This window comes from Amblyraja radiata, chromosome 9 (assembly GCF_010909765.2).
Source record: "Amblyraja radiata isolate CabotCenter1 chromosome 9, sAmbRad1.1.pri, whole genome shotgun sequence".
Classification (NCBI taxonomy): Eukaryota; Metazoa; Chordata; class Chondrichthyes; order Rajiformes; family Rajidae; genus Amblyraja; species Amblyraja radiata.
In genome coordinates this window covers 46526484-46546303 of record NC_045964.1, presented here as the reverse complement: position 1 = coordinate 46546303, position 19820 = coordinate 46526484, and the positions used below count along the sequence as shown (strand labels likewise).

At 43.4% G+C, this 19820-nt stretch overlaps 1 protein-coding gene across 2 annotated transcripts in view; it reads left to right on the top strand.

Annotated features, from left to right (window-relative positions):
• gng2 (G protein subunit gamma 2) overlaps positions 1-19820 on the top strand; it is a 54210-nt gene that overhangs the window by 16661 nt on the left and 17729 nt on the right. The window contains exons 1-2 of one of the 2 annotated variants that reach the window (XM_033027329.1): positions 13206-13343; positions 14009-14102. The gene's annotated coding sequence lies outside the window, so the exon portion shown is untranslated. Of the gene's footprint in view, positions 1-13205; positions 13344-14008; positions 14103-19820 lie in introns of those variants that run through there. The other variant, XM_033027330.1, reaches the window with a different exon arrangement.

The window sequence follows — 19820 nt, the reverse complement described above, 5'->3', positions numbered from 1 at the left end:
ACCAAGATGCACCATCTATGCTAGTCCCACCTACCTGCATCTGGCCCATATCCCTTTCCTATCCAATTCGGGTTCCAAGCATTAACCAGTAAGAAACCCTCTCAGTAATTTGTACACAGCCCATATCAGTCCAGAAAACCCGAATGCATCTTGGGTTCACTGGGAAGATCGTGGAAGGAGACAACAGAGAGTGATAGACACTGTCTGATCCATCACAGGTACCAACCTCCCAACCATCGAAGGGATCTACAGGAGGCACTGCCTCAAAATGGCAGTCAAGATCATCAAAGACCTACACCATCTTGGCCACACTCCCTTGTCCCACTACCAACATCAGGAGAAAATACAGGAGCCTGAAAACGATGACCCCCGAGTTCAAAAACCTCTTCTTCACAGATGCACAGAATCTCTTGTGCAGAGTGGGGGAATCGAGGAACAGAGGACATAGGTTCAAAGTGATGGGGAAATGATTGATTAGGAATCTGAAGGGTAACTTTTTCCACACAAAGGATAGTGGGTATATGGAACAAGCTGCCAGAGGAGGTAGTTGAGGCTGGGACTATCCCAATGTTTAAGAAACAGTTAGACAGGTATATGGATAGGACAGATTTGGAGGTATATGGACCAAACACAGGCAGGTGGGACTAATGTAGATGGGACATGTTGGCCAGTGTGGGCAAGTTGGGCCGAATGGCCTGTTTCCACATTGTATCATTCTATGACTCAATGACTTCAACTATCAGGCGATTGAACACTACACAACAATAAACTCGGCAACTATGATCTTCTATGGACTGGTGTTTTTGATTGCACTGTGGATTTCTGTTTTGCACTATTATGTTTACCTAGTATTACAGTTATTAATATATATGTTTCACTATGTGTTTTAACAGGCCTGTTAAACTGCAGCAAGTAAGAATTTCATTGTTCTGTTGATGGTACATATGACAACTAAACATTTGACTCTCTTTAAATCAGAAGCCCCATGAACCAAAAGGCCAAGTTAATGTCATTTTGATTGAGCCATCAGCAACATATTGAAATATGGCAACCTGCCTTGCCCTGCGGCTAGCAACTCTCAAGGTGCAACAGTTAAATGCTTAAACCAGTGGATTGATCATTTTCTTGACTGTGGTGGTCTCTGCCGCTCTTCTGCACTCTAGTCTCCTAGATATTAAACTAGCCTGTCATGCCTGTGGATGATGTTACTTCCCCATGCTGACTTGTAGATGGGGTGGAAGAGAGGACCATAGTAGTTCGTGGAGAAGGATATATACTGTGGCATTTTGTCAGGTTTGGGTTCCTCCTTCAAGAGACATATGTATTGGAGAGGATTCACGTGACTTGTCAGATGTTTGGGAAGACAATGTTGCATCCTATGTTGTTGCCACTTGTGAATGGTGAAGAATCAAGAGTGCTTATTGTCATGTGTGCCGACAAAGGAACAATGAAATTCTTACACGCAGCAGCTTAACGGGCATTTAAACACAATACTCAATAGATAACATATAAAAAACAAAAAGTAAATGAATTAATGGCCCTTAATACTAGTGCAAAAAAATCAAACTCTGAAGTCCAACCATAGACACAGTCCATTGAAGATCACAGTTGTTCAGGTTAGTGTTGTCTATTGTTCAAGAACCTGATGGTTGCTGGGAAGAAGGTATTCTCAAACTTGGTGGTAATGGTTTTCAGAATTGAAGCCAAAAACCTCTGCAATGTTTAATACTATTATACTTTCAGAATAAATGATACATTCAAAGAAATGGAAAATTAAGTTAGACATTCAGCCAAACGATGTCAGAAAATTGACACTTAAAACAGTGTAGGCGTGGAATAGGAAACTTGAAAGGTTTCAATAAGGAAATTGATCAAGTATTGACAGTTGAAAAGTTTCATGATTGTGAAATGTGATAATGTGTGTGGAGATGTTGCAGAAAATTGAATGACCACTCAGGCAGATTTTAAAAAATCATGGAATGACCAGAATATGCCAATGGGTCTGTGTGGGCTCCCTGCAGGACAACACTCTCGGTCCCATTACCCAGCTCTATTCCAACGCCCATGGCTTTAGTACTGTTGCCTTTTTCCCCATTTGAATCATACTGTGACATCTCAGCTGCTGAAATCCGCAATAAATGTAACTAAACTTACATTATTGGACACTTTCTGGATTTGCATCAATTTAGGAGTGTATTTCACCCTTCACATATGGTCAGGTGGGTTGTTTAATCTGCTGCCAATGTGCCCACATCCATTTTGTACGAATGCAGAATCAACACACTTTCAGAGAGTCTGAAGAAGGGTTTCGGCCGGAAACGTTGCCTATTTCCTTCGCTCCATAGATGCTGCTGCACCCGCTGAGTTTCTCCAGCATTTTTGTGTACCTTCGATTTTCCAGCATCTGCAGTTCCTTCTTGAACACTTTCAGGAGATTTAGTTTAGTTTAGAGATACAGCGCGGAAACAGGCCCTTCGGCCCTCCGCGCCGACCAGTGATCCCGCATATTAACACTATCCTACACCCACTGGGGACAATTTTATATTTACCAGGCCAATTAATCTACATACTTGTACGTCTTTGGAGTGTGGGAGGAAACTGAAGATTTCGGAGAAAACCCACGGGGAGAACGTACAAACTCTGTACAGACAACACCCGTAGTCAGGATCGAACCCGGGTCTCCAGCGCTGCATTCGCTGTAAGGCAACAACTCTACCGCTGCGCCACAGTGCTGCCTGGTGGATTGAGAATTTCAGTGTTCTAAAAATATTGTATACTTAACAATCATGTTATATTTTACTCTGGTTGGCCGCACTATCTGAGCCTTAGGATGCAAGGGGACAGACCAAACCTATTTTATTGACCTCCAAATTCAGGTAGTCCTTGCTTTCTCCCTCCTTCCCCTCCCCTTCCCAGCTCTCCCACAGCCTACTGTCTCCACCTCTTCCTTTCTTCTTCCCGCCCCCCCCCGCCCCCCCCCCCCCACCTCCACATCAGTTTGAAGAAGGGTCTCGACCAGAAACGTCACCTATTCCTTCGCTCCATAGATGCTGCCTCACCCGCTGAGTTTCTCCAGCATTTTTGTCTATCTCCGATTTTTACAGCACCTGCAGATCTTTCTTAAACAAACCTATTTTATTAATGTCCCATTATTCAAATACAAGACACATCTTTGAACACTCCCTGACATTACTGTCCCTGGTCTGGCCTACACGTTTTGCCTCTAACTACTGCACCCCACTCAAGCCCAGAACCCCAACGCACTGTCTCCCATGACCCCAACTACTGATCACCTCTGACATTGCCTAACTTTGGACTCCAATCTGCCTCAACACACCCACGAGAGGTTACCTGACTCTTCCTTGCTCTGGACTGCAACATTCCTCATGCCTGTGCCTGAAGAAGGGTCTCGACCCAAAACATCATGGTTTCCTTCTCTCCAGAGATGCTGCCTGTCCCACTGAGTTACTCCAGCTTTTTGTGTCTATCTTCGGTTTAAACCATTCCTCATGCCTCCCTGCTTTCATTCTGGCCATGGCTGTGGGCTTGTGCTTCAACTAAAGACAGCCAACTCCTCAATCTCTGTGGCTAAAAAATGAAACAAACAATAGTCTCCCAAGAGACAGAACATGCTGGGATCTTGAGAAGGGCATAAAGTACTGGAGGAACCCAGTGAGTCAGGCAGCATCTGTGGAAGGAAGGGGCAGACGATGTTTCAGGTCTGGACCTTTCTTCAGTCTTGAGTAGTATTCCAGCCCTGCCCCTTTGATTTCACCAGGGCCTGATCGGAACTTATTCCATTTGTTTGATGTTAGACCTGGGCCCTCTGTTAATTGGGAGAGACAAAATATTTCCTACCATACCAATTTCCAGCTCTTGCTGAATCTCTCAATTATTTTTTTAAATTGTTGTCATATGTTATACCCTCTGCAAAAATGAACTCATCCAAAATCATGCTTCCCACATCACAACACACACCCCTCACCCATTTCTCCTGTGTTTATTGCTCACATTGGCCTCCAGTTAAATAATGCCTTGAATTAACACTCTGCTATGATCTTGTGCTCCTCTATATTTTCAGTCACCTTTGGTTTGGCCGTTTTTTTGAGCATTTTGTGCAGTTCTGGTCACCCCATTACAGGTATGATGTGGAGTCTTTGGGGAGGGGTAGAGGAGGTTTACCAGAATGCCTCCTAGGTTCAAGGGTATTAGCTAAAAGGAGATCTTGTACAAACTTGGATGGTTTTGTCAGGAGAGGGGAAACCTGATTGAAGTATATAAAATTATGAGATGCATAGATGGGGGAGACAGTCAAAACCTTTTTTCCAGGGTGGAAATATAAAAGACTAGAGGGATTAGCTTTAAGATGAGAGGAGCAAAATTTAAAGGAGATGTGCATAGCAGGTTTTTTTAAACAGATGGTGGTGGGTGCCTGGAATGCGCTGCTGGGGATAGTGGTGTAGGCTGATATGATAGTGACGTTTAAAGGGCTTTTAGATGGGCACATTGAAGTGGAGGGATATGGATCACATGCAGGTCAAGGATTAGTTTAACATGGCATCATATTCAGTAGGACCATTGTGGGCTGAATGTTCCGTTCCAGTGCTGTACTGTTCTATGTTCTATATTAACCTCAAGCCTTACTATTTGGATTGTTTTTCTGCTTCTTCTTTCCTGGCTTCTTGGGCCATCTCCACATTTAATTGCTAGGCAGCCATGCCTTCAGCTGTCAAAGACCCAGGCACTGGCTCTCCCTCCCTAACATCAGATAATAGTACAGAATCTTGGTAGATTCATGTTGGCAAAGCAATCCCTCCAATTGCTAAGTAGCACAGCTCAGAGCAATTTGATAATACTTGATCATTATATCATTAGCTTTTGTATTGTGTACTATGGCAATCTGGACTCTTATTTTCATTCTCCAACAAATGTTCTGTAACCTGCTCAGCAGTTGTCCATGGGATGGTCCGATGTTTAGAATTTCAAAAGTCAAGAACCAAGAGTGTTTAATTGTCATATGTACCCGCAGCAAAACAATGAAATTCTTATTTTCTGCAACTTTACATTGCATTACACTGATGCGATAAATACCGAATAATCAATAATACAATGTTGATAACTGAAACCATAATATTGCAAAATCCAAAGTCCATGGAACAACCAAAGCAATATTCATCATAGGTTCACAGTTACTGAGGTCAGGTTGCAGTTAATAGCCCTGTCCCACTGTACGAGTTCTCCCGAGTTTGCCCTGATTCAAACTCGGAGATTTACGGTAATAGCCGCTCGCAGGTACTTGGGGCTCGCGTGGACATTTTTCAACATGTTGAAAAAATCTTCAAGAGTCTTCCCGAGCTTACCGCGTATCCCGAGTACCTGCCGTTAGCGTTACGAGCCACTAAGAGACGTCCCCGAGCTCCGACGTACCCGCTAGGTTCATTCTACGTGCTTACCACGAGTTTGATTTATTTTTTTTAAACACGGGAGAGCACTTGAATGAACTCGTACAGTGGGACAGGGCTTTAACGTATTAAGTGTTCAAGAGCCTAATGGTTGGTTTGGAAGAAGCTGGTCTTGACCCTGTTGTGATAGTTGTTAGGTTCCTGTACCCTCTTCCTGATGGTAGTAGCAAGATGTGAGCGTGGCCAGGAGGTGTGGGCGTTTGATGATATTTGTTGCTTTTTTGAGGCAGCACCTCCAGTAGATTTCTTCAATGGTCAGAAAGCCAACCTGTGACTGGATAGGTTATCATTTTCCCCTGGAGTGCAAGAGTTTGCGAGGGGACATTTAGAGAGTAAAATCGTAAAAGTTGTAGATAAAGTGAATGATCACAGATTTCACATCGAGTCACATTTTTCTCAGGGGGTGTCTAAAATGAAAGATTTAAGGTGAGAGGGAAAGGATTTAATAGGAACCTGAGGCCATCATTTTTGTACAGAGAGTGGTGGGTATATGGAACAATTTGTCAGAAGGAGTGGTAGAGGTGGGTTCAATAAGAACATTTCAAAGACGCATGGATAGGAAAGATTTTGAGGAATATGGACTAAATGCGGGCAAATGGGACTAACTTAGGTAGGCAACTTGTTTGGCATGGGCAAGGTGGTCAATTGGAATTGTTTCCCACTGGAAGTACCAAAGCTATTACCACAGTAGGAACATGTCAGGTTAATAACCAAAGGGTGTGCTGCACTTGGGTGAGCTATTGCTAAGTCTTCAAATCCAAAAACCTGTTATGTGGAGAAATCACCTGAAGAATATTATTTGTGCATTTTGTTGTCCACACTGAGGAATGGCTCTGAATCATCATCTCTTTGACAACGGAGCAGAGGATTTTAGTGGGCCTCCCAGTACGACCCAGGTCTGACTGTGACTTTGGCAGAGCAGACTCGATGGGAAGAAAAAGAAAAATAACTGATTTAAAAAAAAATTAATGATAATTAACGTCTGAAAGAATGAGATCAGTAAGAAAAAATTGCAGCAAATAGTCATACAGCACAGAAACAGGCCCTTCGGCCCAACTTGTTTATTCCAGCCAAGATGCCCCATCTCAGTTTGTCCCATTTATCCGCATTTGACCTATAACCCTCTAAAACTTTCCTATTCATGTGCCTGCCCAAGTGTTTTAGATGGTGTTATTGTACCTGCCTCAACTACTTCCTCTGGTAGCTCGTTCCATATGCCCACCACCCTCTGTGTGGAAAAAGTTGGCCCTTGGATTCCTATTAAATATTTCCCCTTTCACCATAAACCTACGTCATCGAGTTCTTGATAACCCTACCCACTGTAAAAAAATAATCTGTACATTCACCCAATCTATTCCCCACATTATTTTAACCATTTCTATAAGATTACTCCTGAGTCTCCTGCGCTCCAGAGAATAAAGTTCCACCTTGCCCAACCTCTCCATATAGCCCAGCCCCTTGAGTCCTGGCAACAGCCTCTTAAATCTTCTCTGCACCCTGTCCAGCTTAATAACATCCTTGCTATAGCAGGGTGATCAAAACTGAATATAATACTCCAAGTACAGTCTCACCGAAATAAATATTTGAATTGGTTACTGTGTGTTAAAAACATTCAATAGTCTGGAAAAAAACTCTAATTTCGCACCATCAAAGTCTCATGGATGCTGAATGAATGGTCTTTTTTTTGTATTGTTAACCATACCATTCCTTGATGCCTTATCTTTTCTGGTATCTTTAGTGGAGGACAGCTGGGCATGTGTCAACTAACTTCACGCTATTTTAGTGCCTAGTCAACTGGCAAGGATCTGTACAAATCACCTCATGGTATCACAGAAGGCACTTCTGCATTTTTACGCTGAATAATTTACTGGCTGTATGTTTCCTGCTCAACGCCAGCGATTAATTGCCTTGCTATTAATGCTTTCAGAAAATCCATGACATTAATTATTTGGCTTACTTTTAGGGCACTAACACATTCCTGAAACATAGCTTTGTTTCCGAAAAGCTGAAATTTATGCAAAACCACACAGTTATCTGATGAATCACACCTAAATAAAGAATAACACACTTAAAGCATTATCATATTCAAAGACACCTGGTCTTGTTAAATGGATAAATATAGAAAATATTTAAATTATAAAATTTGAATTTATTTATATGAAAAACCTCTCTACAAGTAGAATGGTGATTTGGTTTTGGTAATCCAAGTGTTTAAACCTTTTACTCGATTTCTTTTGGTCATCTGGGTCTGGCAACCTGGCCATTAATTGGACCACCACTGAGAATTGTCCCCTTACAGTTGTCAAGGACCAACATCCCTGGAATACTTTCCTATATTCTCTCTCTATTCTTCTTTGTCATGTAAAACTAATTTCCTCCGGAGAAACAATGCTATTGGAGTGATGATTCATCAAGCAGTTGACATGGTAACACATTAATCAAAGAAAACTTTATTTGAAGACCTTCAGAAAGGGGAAGTCGAGAGTTTTCATTTGTGGGTCGGCAATGAAGAGAGTTAGCAGCTTCAACTTCCTGGGTATTAACAGAGATGACCTGTCCTGGGCCCAGCACACAGATTTAATTACAGTGAAGACATGCCAGTGCCTCTGCTATCTTAGAGGTTTAAAGGGATTCAGCGTGTCACTGAACACTTAAACAAATTTCTAAAGCTGTGCAGTAGAAACTTTCATGACTGGTTGCATCATGGCCCGATACAACAATTTCAACACACATGAAGCTCGCTCCATCACAGACACTGCCCTCCCCAGCCTCTAAAGTATCTCGGTGAGGTGCTGCTTCAAAAAAGTAACATCTATCATCATAGATCCCTCTCATCCAAACTATGCCCTGATCTCACTGATACGCTCTCTCCCTCTCTCTCCGTCCCTACCCCATCGTAGTTATCAACTCGTTTCACAGCCCACCTGATTAAATTTTACTGGTTGTATGCCTCGTTGTCAACTTCCCCTCAGCTTCTTCTTCTTCTTTCGTATGGCATGCACAGCCTAAAGTTGTAGGACAACTTGTTCTATTTGATCTTACTGGATTGTGCACGCCAGGTTGATTGCATTTGTCGAAACAGGACCACGTGAAGGTTGCAATCTCCCCCCCCCCCCCTCAGCTAACAATGAACCATTCTACATTGTCATTGATCATCGTCCACTTTGATCTTTAAACCATCGGGTGGCGCTTCGATGGCAGCCTCGCCTACAGTTTGTCAGTCTTTTTGACTTTTTTTAATTTTTAGTGTGTTTTAAAAGTTTGTGTTAATGTTCTCTGGTTTGTTTTACGTGGGGGATGGGGGAGGGGGTCGGGGATTTTTTTCTTTCAATCTCTTACCTTGCCGGAGATGTGATTGTTTTCCGTATCGTATCTCCGGTCACTCTGCGGCCTAGCATCATGGAGCTGGAGGCCTTGCTCGGGACTGACTTTTAGCCCCACCGTGGGGCGTGGACTTGCCATCGGAGCCGATTCCTTGCCTGGGATCGACGCTCCAACCACGGCCTGCGGACTTTAACATCAAGGAGCTTGCAGTCTCGAGTTGAGACCGACGTCGGGAAGCTCCAAAATCCGCACGCGTTCGACTAGCCCTGACCAGGGGTCAGATCGCCCGGCAAGGGGGAGCTGAGATTCCCCCCCGATGCAGGAGCTTGATCGCCGCGACGAGGAGGCCCGCCGCTGGCTACGGGAGTAAGATCGTCCCGTCAACGGAAGGTTAGAGGCACCCCTACACTGGAGGACAAAGCAGGGAGAGATTGGACTTTTTTTCGCCTTGCTTCACAGTGAGGAATGTGGAGGGGTCACTGTGGTGGATGTTTATGTTAAAATGTATTTTGTGTGTTCTGTTGCTTTTTATTGGTATGACTGTATGGCAAATGAAATTCCTCGTAGGTTGCAAAACATACTTGGCTAATAAAGTATGATTATGATTTTCACACCATCCCCTTCCATATCTCTATGTCTCCCTCTCCCCTGACACTCAGTCTGTAGAAGGGTCTCAACCTGAAACATCACCCATTCCATTTCTCCAACGATGCTTCCTGTCACTGATACTGTTGGGCAGGAAGTACAGAGCCTGAAATCCCACACCACCAGGTTCAAAAATAACAATGTCACTACTGCTATCATGCTCTTGAACCGACCTGCACAACCCTAATCCTACCTCAATAACAGAATACTACAGACCACCTCTTGTGCTGACATAGACATGCTTTCTAATTGTGTCTTACACTAATATCTTGTTTTATCTTAAATTCTGCTGCTTTGCACTAACAATTTAATAACTCTGGCACTGGCCACTCAAATCAGCTGCCCTGGACATTTTAACGACTGTTTTTACTGTATTTTAATGTTGCTGTTTCACCTGCTTTTAACTATTTATACTGTTTCATCAGGGACTGGGTTGTTTTTACTGTTATTATGTGTGAAATGTTTAAGATTTATGTACGATGCTCCGGTATTCCCTGGGAAACGTCTTCTCATTTTGCACTGTACAATTGTTGCTTTGCAAGATGACAATAAAGGTTAATTGATAAGGGTTTCGGCCCGAAACGTCGCCTATTTCCTTCGCTCCATAGATGCTGCTGCACCCGCTGAGTTTCTCCAGCATTTTTGTGTACCTTCGATCTTCCAGCATCTGCAGTTCCTTCTTGAACACAAGGTTAATTGATTGATTGATTGATTGATTGATTGATTGATTGATTGAACACTTTCTTTTCATTGTCTTGTATTGTTTATGTATAATTTTATGTACAATTTATGTATTCTACGTTGTCTGAGTCTGTGTGACTGTGACGCTGCTGCAAGCTGGATTTTCCTCGTACATGTATCTCGCCATACTTGTGCATAATCAACTCGACTTGCCTTGTTTTAGACTGGGCAAATCAAATTCGGAAAAATATTTTTGAGACCGCTTTGTGCAAAGGTGTGTCAGAGGACTTATTAAGGAGCAGGCTATTTTATACCTTCAGTTATTTAATTGGATGCAGTTAATTAGAAAGCATGTGGCAAGGGATCCTTTAGGGAAAAGTGACCGTAATTTCTCAGAATTTTGAGAGAGAGAGAAATTAAATTGGAAAATAATCTTGAACTTTAATGAAACCCATTATGTAGGTGTGAGGATTTGAATTGGGTAATGCGGATTGGGAAATTAGAGGGAAAGATTTGCTAGTTAATAAATATTGGTGAACATTTAAAAATACATCTCGCAATTCTCAAGGCATATGAATTCCGTTGGGAAGTTAATGCCATTGGAAAAAGATTAATTCAAAGACTTCAACAGCTATGAGAGAAATAACCTTTAACGTTTCAGAGAAAACAATACAAGTTTGTCTAACCTTTCCCTGTAGCGAACACTGTCTAATTCAGGCAACATTCAGGTAAACCTCTTCTGCACTGTGTTCAGCTGGCTTTTTCACTCTGAGAGTAGTCTACAGTACAGTATATCTGGAAAGAGCTGCTAGAGAAATTGATACAATTATAACTTTTACAACACATTTGGATAGATGTATGGAAAGGGATATGGACCAAATGCAGGCAAATGGACTAGCCCAATATCCCAACTTGGTCAGCATGGACAAGATGGGTAGAAGGTCCTGTTTCCTTTCTGTACTACTCAATGACTACGACGCTTTGGACTTGCTATGGTGACCACTGGGCTATACAATGCCCCTAAATCCATTAAACGCTCCAGAAAATTAAGGCATCAACTGTTGCTGCTGATATGAAAACAATTAACAGGATGGTGCTGAACCAAGAATAATTGTACAATAATATTTTCTCAGGAGAATTTTGAAATCATCGAATGTCCTGCACATCTCTATTTTTCATACGATTAATAATGGTTGTTATTTTGGTTAGAGGTACAGATGGCAGTACATGCGTTATCGACCGCCACCCCAGTCAGCCTACTCATCTCCCCTCCTCTGTACGCTCATCTCCCATCCTGTGTCCCTTGTTCCCCCCTCTTTCCTCTCCCCACTGTTCACTTCCACCCATATCCCTCCATCTTCCTTTCCATTTCACTCCTCCTCCTCTCTCCTTATCTGATACCCTTTTGTCCCTTTTCCACCTGTGGCCTGTGTCACTTACTCCACCCATCTGTCGATCACCCTCCCACCTGAGTTTAATTTAGTTTAGAGATACAAAGCCCTTCGGCCCACCGGGTCCGCGCCAACCAGCGATCCCTGCACATTAACACCATCCTACACCCACTAGGGACAATTCTTAGATTTACCAAGCCAATTAACCTACAAACCTGTACATCTTTGGAGTGTTGGAGGAAAACGAAGATCTCGGAGAAAACCCACGCAGGTCACAAACTCTGAACAGACAGAACCCGTAGTCGGGATCAAACCTGGGTCTCCGGCGCTGCATTCGCTGTAAGGCAGCAACTCTACCGCTATGTCACCGTGACCACCGAGTTCCTCCAACACTTTTTGTTTTGCTCAATATTCCAGCATCTGCAGTTCCTTGAGCCTCCGTGCTGTGTCTTTCATTGACAAGCTCCTGCACAGACAAGCTAATAATACATTTGGACACTGATGATTTTTGAGGTGAATAGCATCTTTGTCATCTCAATGATGTCATTATACATAGGTGAAACTGTATTTGCAGCTGATAATGCTTCAAGATCATGCAGTATGTGCATAGGATTCATGACGTCATAGAGTCATACAGCTGGTAACAGGCCCAACTTGCCCATGTAATATTAAAAAGTCTCAATTTAGTTTTTAAAAAATCTTATACAATATTTAGCTCTTTTGAGTTGCCAGTACGCTGTACCAGGGCACATCTTCACATAAAAAGCACTAGTTTATGTAATGTTTATGTCTGAAGAAGGGTCTCGACCCGAAACGTTGCCCATTTCCTTCGCTCCATAGATGCTGCCTTACCCGCTACGTTTCTTCAGCATTTTTGTCTACCTTCAATTTTCCAGCATCTGCAGTTCCTTCTTAAACAGTTTATGTAATATGATCACCAAAATAATGGAGTTTTAAGGAGGCTTTTTAAAGAGAATATTCTTTGGGTTTTGAAGTCTCTGTGGTGACAGAAAACTGATTTTTTCAAATTGGAAGAAAATTGCTACAAGATTATGATTTTACAATGTGCAGGTAGGAAATGGATAGAGTCATAGGGTCATACAGCATTTGTCTGCGGCCCATCTCAGTTAGTCCCATTTGCCTACATTTGCCCATATCCCTCTAAAACCTTTCCTATCATGTTCAGGAAACTTGCATTCCAGTTTTTAGGTTCAGCAGAAATATAGCACAAAAACGGTACAAAATAGTTTAGATCTGCAAATTGTTTGTTCAAATTCCTAAAGCTTCTCCAAAACTAGCAAACAGTCGTAATTCTGCAGAGAATGCACAAATTGCCATTTGCACGTGCATGTTCTGTGGCTTATCGGCATTGTAAAAGCTTCCTTTTCCAGCAATATCTCAGTCACATGGCTGAACCTTTCTTTGTTCTTAGGTTTTGTGCTTCTTATAACTGACTATTTTGCAATGTCTTTCTGCACACCATTTGGGCTAGAATTGGCCTGTTTCTGAAAAATCTCTCCGGTGAACAGATGTCCAATTGTATCAGCTTTTCTCTGTCATTTAATGTGAAATCCCTGGAATGTGGCTTCCCACTGCAGCAAATATTCGCCTCAAATAATTCACATGGAGCCTTTGTCCAAAGTAACCCACGCCATTGCTTTGTATAAGGGAAGTGCTATGCGGCATTTATTCTCCTGAGTATAAAATGGAGAGTTTTGCAATAATTGCTTGAGTTAATTTTGAGCATGAAGGAGTGTGTGATTCTTTATCATTCCACCAGCAAGCAATCAGCAAGCAAATGGGACTAGCCCAATATGCCGACTTGATCAGCGTAGACAAGGTGGGTTGAAGGGCCTGTTTCCGTGCTGTGCAGCTCTGTGACTCTAAAACTATTTAAGATCCTAAAGTTTCTTCACTGGATGAATGTGAAGCGGTCCATGCTAACCAAGATACTCCATCTAAGCTGGATCCATTTGCTTACATTTGACCCATATCCCTCTAAACAATTCCCATCCATTACTTGTTGAAATGTTGTTTAAATATTGTTATTGTCTGAACTACTGCCTCTGGCAGCTTGTTCCATGTGCCCACCACTGGCTGAGTGAAAAAAAATGCTCCTCGGGTCCCTATTAAATCTTTCTCCTCCCACCTTAAATCGATGCCCTCTAGTTCTTGATGTATTGTAATAACAAAACAATTAGTAAGTTACTAATATTTGGTGGTGAGATTGGATTGGAAATCTTGCCTTTAAAAGCTATCAGCAATTCTTGCCTTCTCCGTGTAATATCCAATACACCATTGAGGAATGATACTCAATGAATGGTTTGCATTGGAGATGGAACGGGAATAGAACGTGAATATATCTGAAACTGAATCTAAAAAAGTTAACAAATATATATACTTACCAAATTTTGCCTATTCAATGGAATTTTATTGTTTTCAACTGAGCATTTTTTACTTCCTCAAAATTTCATACAACATTTGACAATTGTGTCTTTGTCATAGGCTACTTGAATAGGCTGTTGAAGGAAGGGGACACTACGTGGATCAGAAACCACCCCAGAGACTCGGAGGACGCATCAGTGCTACTGCACATCAGGTAAATAGTTTGCTGCTAATCTTGCCGTAATGCTGTTGAAAGAATAAACATTACCTCAGTGGGGTTCTTAAACAGAGAAGTGTAAATGATATGTTAAAAAATGACACAAATTGGTGGAGTAAGTCAGTAGGTCAGACAGCAACTCAGGAGAACATGGATAGGTGACGTTTTAGGTCAGGACCCTTCTTCAGACTGATTGGGCTGGGGGGAGGGTACGTTGAGGAGAGGGAGAAAGCTGGAAGATGGATGGGAGCCGGACAGAGTGACTTTATCTACTGCATTTGGTGTCCCTGATGTGGCCTTCTTTACATTGGCGAGACCAAGTGTAGATAAGGCAAGCATTTCACCGAACACGTGCTCAACCCGCCAAGGCCTGACGGATGTTCCTGTTGCAAACCATTTCAACCCCCTTCCCATTCCGACACTGACCTTTCTGTCCTGGACCTCCTCTGTTGGTAGAGTGAGGTTACTCGCAGACTGGAGGAGCAGCTCTTTGTATTTCGCTTGGGTGGCTCACAACCCAACAGTATGAACATTGAATTCTCCAATTTCAGGTAACTAACCTACAAACAAGCCCCCCACCCGCTTCTTTTTCTCCCCTTCACTTCCTGGGGCCCTACTTGGATTCTCACCTATTTACCCTCATCCCCTTCTACCTATATTCCTTCCTCTGGCTTCACAAATTGCACCTCTCTTCAGCTTTCTTCCCCTCCCACTCATCACCACAATCAGTCTGAAGAAGGTCCCAACCCAAAATGTCATCTATCGATGTTATCCAGAGATGCTGCCTGATTCACTGTTACTCCAACACATTGAGTCTTTTTTTTATAATCTGCAGCTCTTCGACTCTCCATTTAAATGATATATACTTGTGAGGTGCAAGAGTATCACATGTTTATTTTTTCAACCCTTTTATATTACATAATAGCAACAATACAAGATTATTCATGTTTAAATGGTTTCAGACTCCAAAAGTTTCAGATCTCTCTAACATTTTACCACCATATTACGGACAGACTATAGGGAAAGTTTCAGTAGGCTGGAACTCTATTCCTTGTAGCACAAGAGCATGATGGATGATCTTATAGAGGTGTATAAAATCATGAGAGAAACAGATCAGGTGGATGCACAGAGTTTCTTGCTGTGTAACTTTTTTGCACAAAGATTGGTGGGAGTTTGGAACAAGCTGCAAGAGGAGGTAGTTGAGGCAGGAACTATCCCAATATTTAAGAAACAGTTAGCCAGGTACATGGGTAAGACAGGTTTGTGGGGATATGGACTAAACGTGGGCGGGGGGGGACTAGTGTAGGTGGAACATGTTGCCCAGTGTGGGCAAGTTCGGCCAGAGGGCCTGTTTCTACACTATCACTCTATGACTCTATGAATCGATGACTACTGAACAGTTCTCCCATAAATAGGGGGGTAGTCTCAATCATCCAACCCTCATTTGGACCTTGGACTTTTCTCTGTAACCATAATGTTATAATGCTGTAACACTCTATTCTGCACACTGATACTTTTATCTTTGTACTAACTGTTGGACTTGTGCATGGCTTGATTGTACCCATGTATAGTGTGATTTGACTGGCGAACGGAGAAAGAAAGCCTTTCGCTGTATCTCAATTCATGTGACAATAATAAACCAATACCAATACAAATTTTCTGATTTGGAAAGGGGCAATTTTCCACACCAGGTTTGGAGGGTGTGGTCTCAGTAAAGTGAGGCTGTAGCCACTTACGATTGTGGTGACACAATGTTACGTAATGGGTAAAGCACTGTGATGAAACCTCCAATTCACTTCAGGTTCAATCAAGATCTGCATTATAAATTTGAATTTAAACAATTGCATTTATACAGTACTTCAAATAAAATGTATCTAATTGGATCTACCTTAGTTTCATTTCAAACTTATTTGAAGTTATTCTGAAGTGTAATTTGATTTATTATTTATTGCTGAAAAAAATGGATTAAAAACAAAATTTTACGTTGTAGAGTTATTACGTGTGATGCAGTTATTCACCTGCATGTAAACTCAGAGGATTATGGAATCATAGAGACATATAGTTGTACAGAACAAGAGCTGGCCTCTGGCCCACTGTGTCCATGCCAACCAAGCTGGCATACTGTGCTAGGCCCATTTGCCTGCATTTGACCCACATGCCTCTAAATCCTTCCTATCCATATATCTGTCCAAATGTCTTTATTAAGTCATACTTGTATCTGCTTCTATTGCTTCCTCTATCAGCTCATTGCAAAAATGGGCTATCATCTGAGTGAAAACTTTACCTCAAGAGATCATTCTTAAGTCGCTCCTCTCTTGCCTTAAGCCTGTGCCCTCTACTTTAAGAATCCTCTACCATGGGGGGAAAAGACTGAACACTCATTCCCCCATGCCCCTAATGGGCTTGTACACCTTAGGAAGGTCACCCCTCTGAAATTTTTTTAAAGTTTGGACGACAACAAATTTTGAGAAGGTTACGAACTGGGTGCAAAACAAATCAAACAGTACTGGGCAGCAACCTGCCCTGGGTCTTTCAATATTGTGCAAGGAAGCAGGAAATCCTTTTGCTTTGCACTTTGCAAGATAATGCAGAAGACTTGAACAATTGTCAAAGGCAAAGCTAATTATATTCAATTTAGCCCTCATGTATTATCAAAGAATAGAATAGAATAGAATAGAATAGAATAGCCTTTTATTTTCATCCAGACCGAAGTCTGAACGAAATTTAAGCAGTCATACATATAATACAATACAATAAAAAACAACAATAAACACATATTAACATCCACCACAGTGAGTCCACCCAACATCTCCTCACTGTGATGGAGGCAAAAGTCTTAGGGCTGCAGTCTCTTCCCTCCTCTTCTCCTTCTGCGCTGAGGCGATACCCCCCGGGCGATGTTAAAACCTGTCCTGCGGCTCAAACACCGCGGCCCGGGGTAGTCGAAGCTGCCGCTCACCAGACCTGCTGACGCAGCCGCTGGCCCGCGGCCGAACCCCCGGTCTCAGGCCACCGCCACCAGAACTGCCGTCCCAGCCCCCGGAGCATCGTTCCAGCCCCGAGCCGGATCGCCCTCACGTGAGTACTGCCACTGTTTCAGCCTCGCGCCAGGCCGCCGCTCCTCCCTCGCGCCAGGCCGCCCCGACCGGGCACCGCTCCTCCCTCGGGCTGGGCCGCCCCGACTGGGCGCCGCTTCTCCCTCGGGCTGGGCCGCCCCGACCGGGCACCGCTCCTCCCTCGGGCTGGGCCGCCCCGACTGGGCGCCGCTCCTCCCTCGGGCTGGGCCGCCCCGACCGGGCGCCGCTCCTCCCTCGGGCTGGGAACGCCGTACCTCCCCGAGCTCGGCTACTCCGACGGGAGCACCGTTCCTTCCTCGGGCCGGCCGTCACAGCCCCTCACGAAAGCCCTGTTCCAGCCCCGAGCCGGGCCGTCCTCACGGGAGCGAGCTCAGTGCGAGTCCTGGCGGGCTCTGCCTCCTGAGCCTCGAGGTCGCCAGCTCCGCCATTAGGCCTCAGCGCAGACGGAGGCAGAGAAGGGGAATACGACAAAAAAGTCGCATTCCCCCGCAGGGAGAGACAGCAACCCCGTTTCAACCCCCCCCCCCCCAAAACACAAACTAAAAACCAAAACTAGACTAACCAAAACGAAAATAAACAACCCAAAAAACACAAAACAAACAGGACTGCCGGAGAGCCGCTGCAGCCAGAGCCGCGCCGCCACTAGGAAAGATAATTGCAAGCAACAAATACTACGGTTGGATGTACTTTACCACTTGCAGCCTGACAAAACCAGTCATAGAGCTGGTGTAAATGAATGTTCCTACTGATTTAGCTGGCTTGGCACTGATGGACTGAAGTGTTCTGGGACCCGGACTAAAATACTGGGATGAATTGAGAGTGCTCTACCAGTAATTTGCTGACTCCATTTGTCATGTGAAAGCAGGACATAGCAGCTTGCAGCTCCCTTTAGATGCTCAACTGAAATAGTGCTGCAACTAAAGTTGAATGTAAAAAAAATAAAGATATTTACACATCAGGAAGAGGTTGGGCAGTCCCAACTCATTCCATGCTGACCAAGATGCCCTACCTAAGCTAGTCCCATTTGCTTGCATTTGGCCCATATCCCTCTCAATCTTTCCTAGCTATGTACCATTCGAAATGTCCTTTACATTCCGTTAATGCCTAATTACTTCTTCTGGCAGCTCATCCCACCACCCTCTGTGGGGGGAAAAAACTGCCCATCAGGAGGATCCCATTAAATTTTTCCCCTTTCACTTTAAACCTATACCCTCTCGTTCTTCATTAACCTACCCTGGGTAAAAGGCTCTGTGCATTGAACCTATCTATTCCTTTCACAATTTTATACACTTCTATAAGATCACCCTTGAGTGCCCCAAGGAAACTGTAACTCAAGACTACGAGAGATGAAGATTGTACATCAGTCTGTTTGCTGAAAGACTTGGTATTTCACCAAGAAACTATTGGACTTCCTTCAGCACCTGCATGTAAACAGGAAAACCTCAGTTTCCTGTTCTGTGAAAATGTGTGCACTGCAGCAGTTTCTCAGTGTTGGTTGTAGATTTTTATATAGACTCTTAGCTGTGTTTAACCTTCACATAGGTTAATTAAATTGAAACTAATTGGCTCACACTTGTTCTTGTATAGTCTCTTTACTGAATAGCACACAATCAAAAGCTTTTCATTGTACCTTGGTACATGTGACAGTAATAAACTAAACTACCTGGGCCCCAGGTAACACAGGGCAATATCAACCGTTTAGAACTCCAAATATTTACAAACTATTCCCCAGAATATGGTAGAACAAGGGATGATATGATTGGCATTATCAAGATATTATGAGGAACCAAACAACAAACGGTTTCTGTGTGTTGGCGGGTGGGCCGAGTTCTCCGTATTTCACCTAATAACCAGGACTTCCAGCAGTGCGTGCAAAGGGTTGCTTGCAGTTCAAAATGCTTCTTTGCAAATGACAACTCATAGAACGTAGAACAGCACAGAGTCTCTTGCCCAGAATAGGCCAATCAAGGACCAAAGGACATAGATTTAAGGTGAAGAGGAAAAGATTTAATAGGAATCTGAGGGGCAACTTTTTCACACAAAGGGTGGTGGTGTATGGAATGAGCAGCCAGAGGTGGTAGTTGAGGCAGGGACTATTCCAACATTTAAGGAACAGTTAGACAGGCACATGGATAGGACAGGTTTGGAGGGATATGGACCAAACATGGGCAGGTGGGAGTCGTGGTACTAGTGTAGCTTGAACATGTTGGCTGGTGTGGGCAAGTTGGGCCGAAGGGCCTGTTTCCACACTGTATGACTCCATGACACAGTACAGAAACAGGCCCTACAGCCCACAATGTTTGTGCCAAACATTATGCCAAAAATATATTAACCCCATCTGCCTGCACGTGATCCATACCCTCCGTATCCTGCATATTGATGGGTTATCTAAAAGCCTTTTAAACATCACTACCACATCTTCCTTCATCACTACCCCTGACAGCACATTCCAGGCACCCACCTCTTTGTATAAAAATACCTGGTCTGCTCAGCTCCTTTAAACTTTGCCCCTCTCGCCTTAAAGCTATGCCCTCTAGTTGTTGACATTTCCACCCAGTTTCACACTGTCTATCCTATCTATGGCCCAGATAATTCTATAAACTCCCCTCAATCTCCAATGCGTCAGAGAAAACCCCAA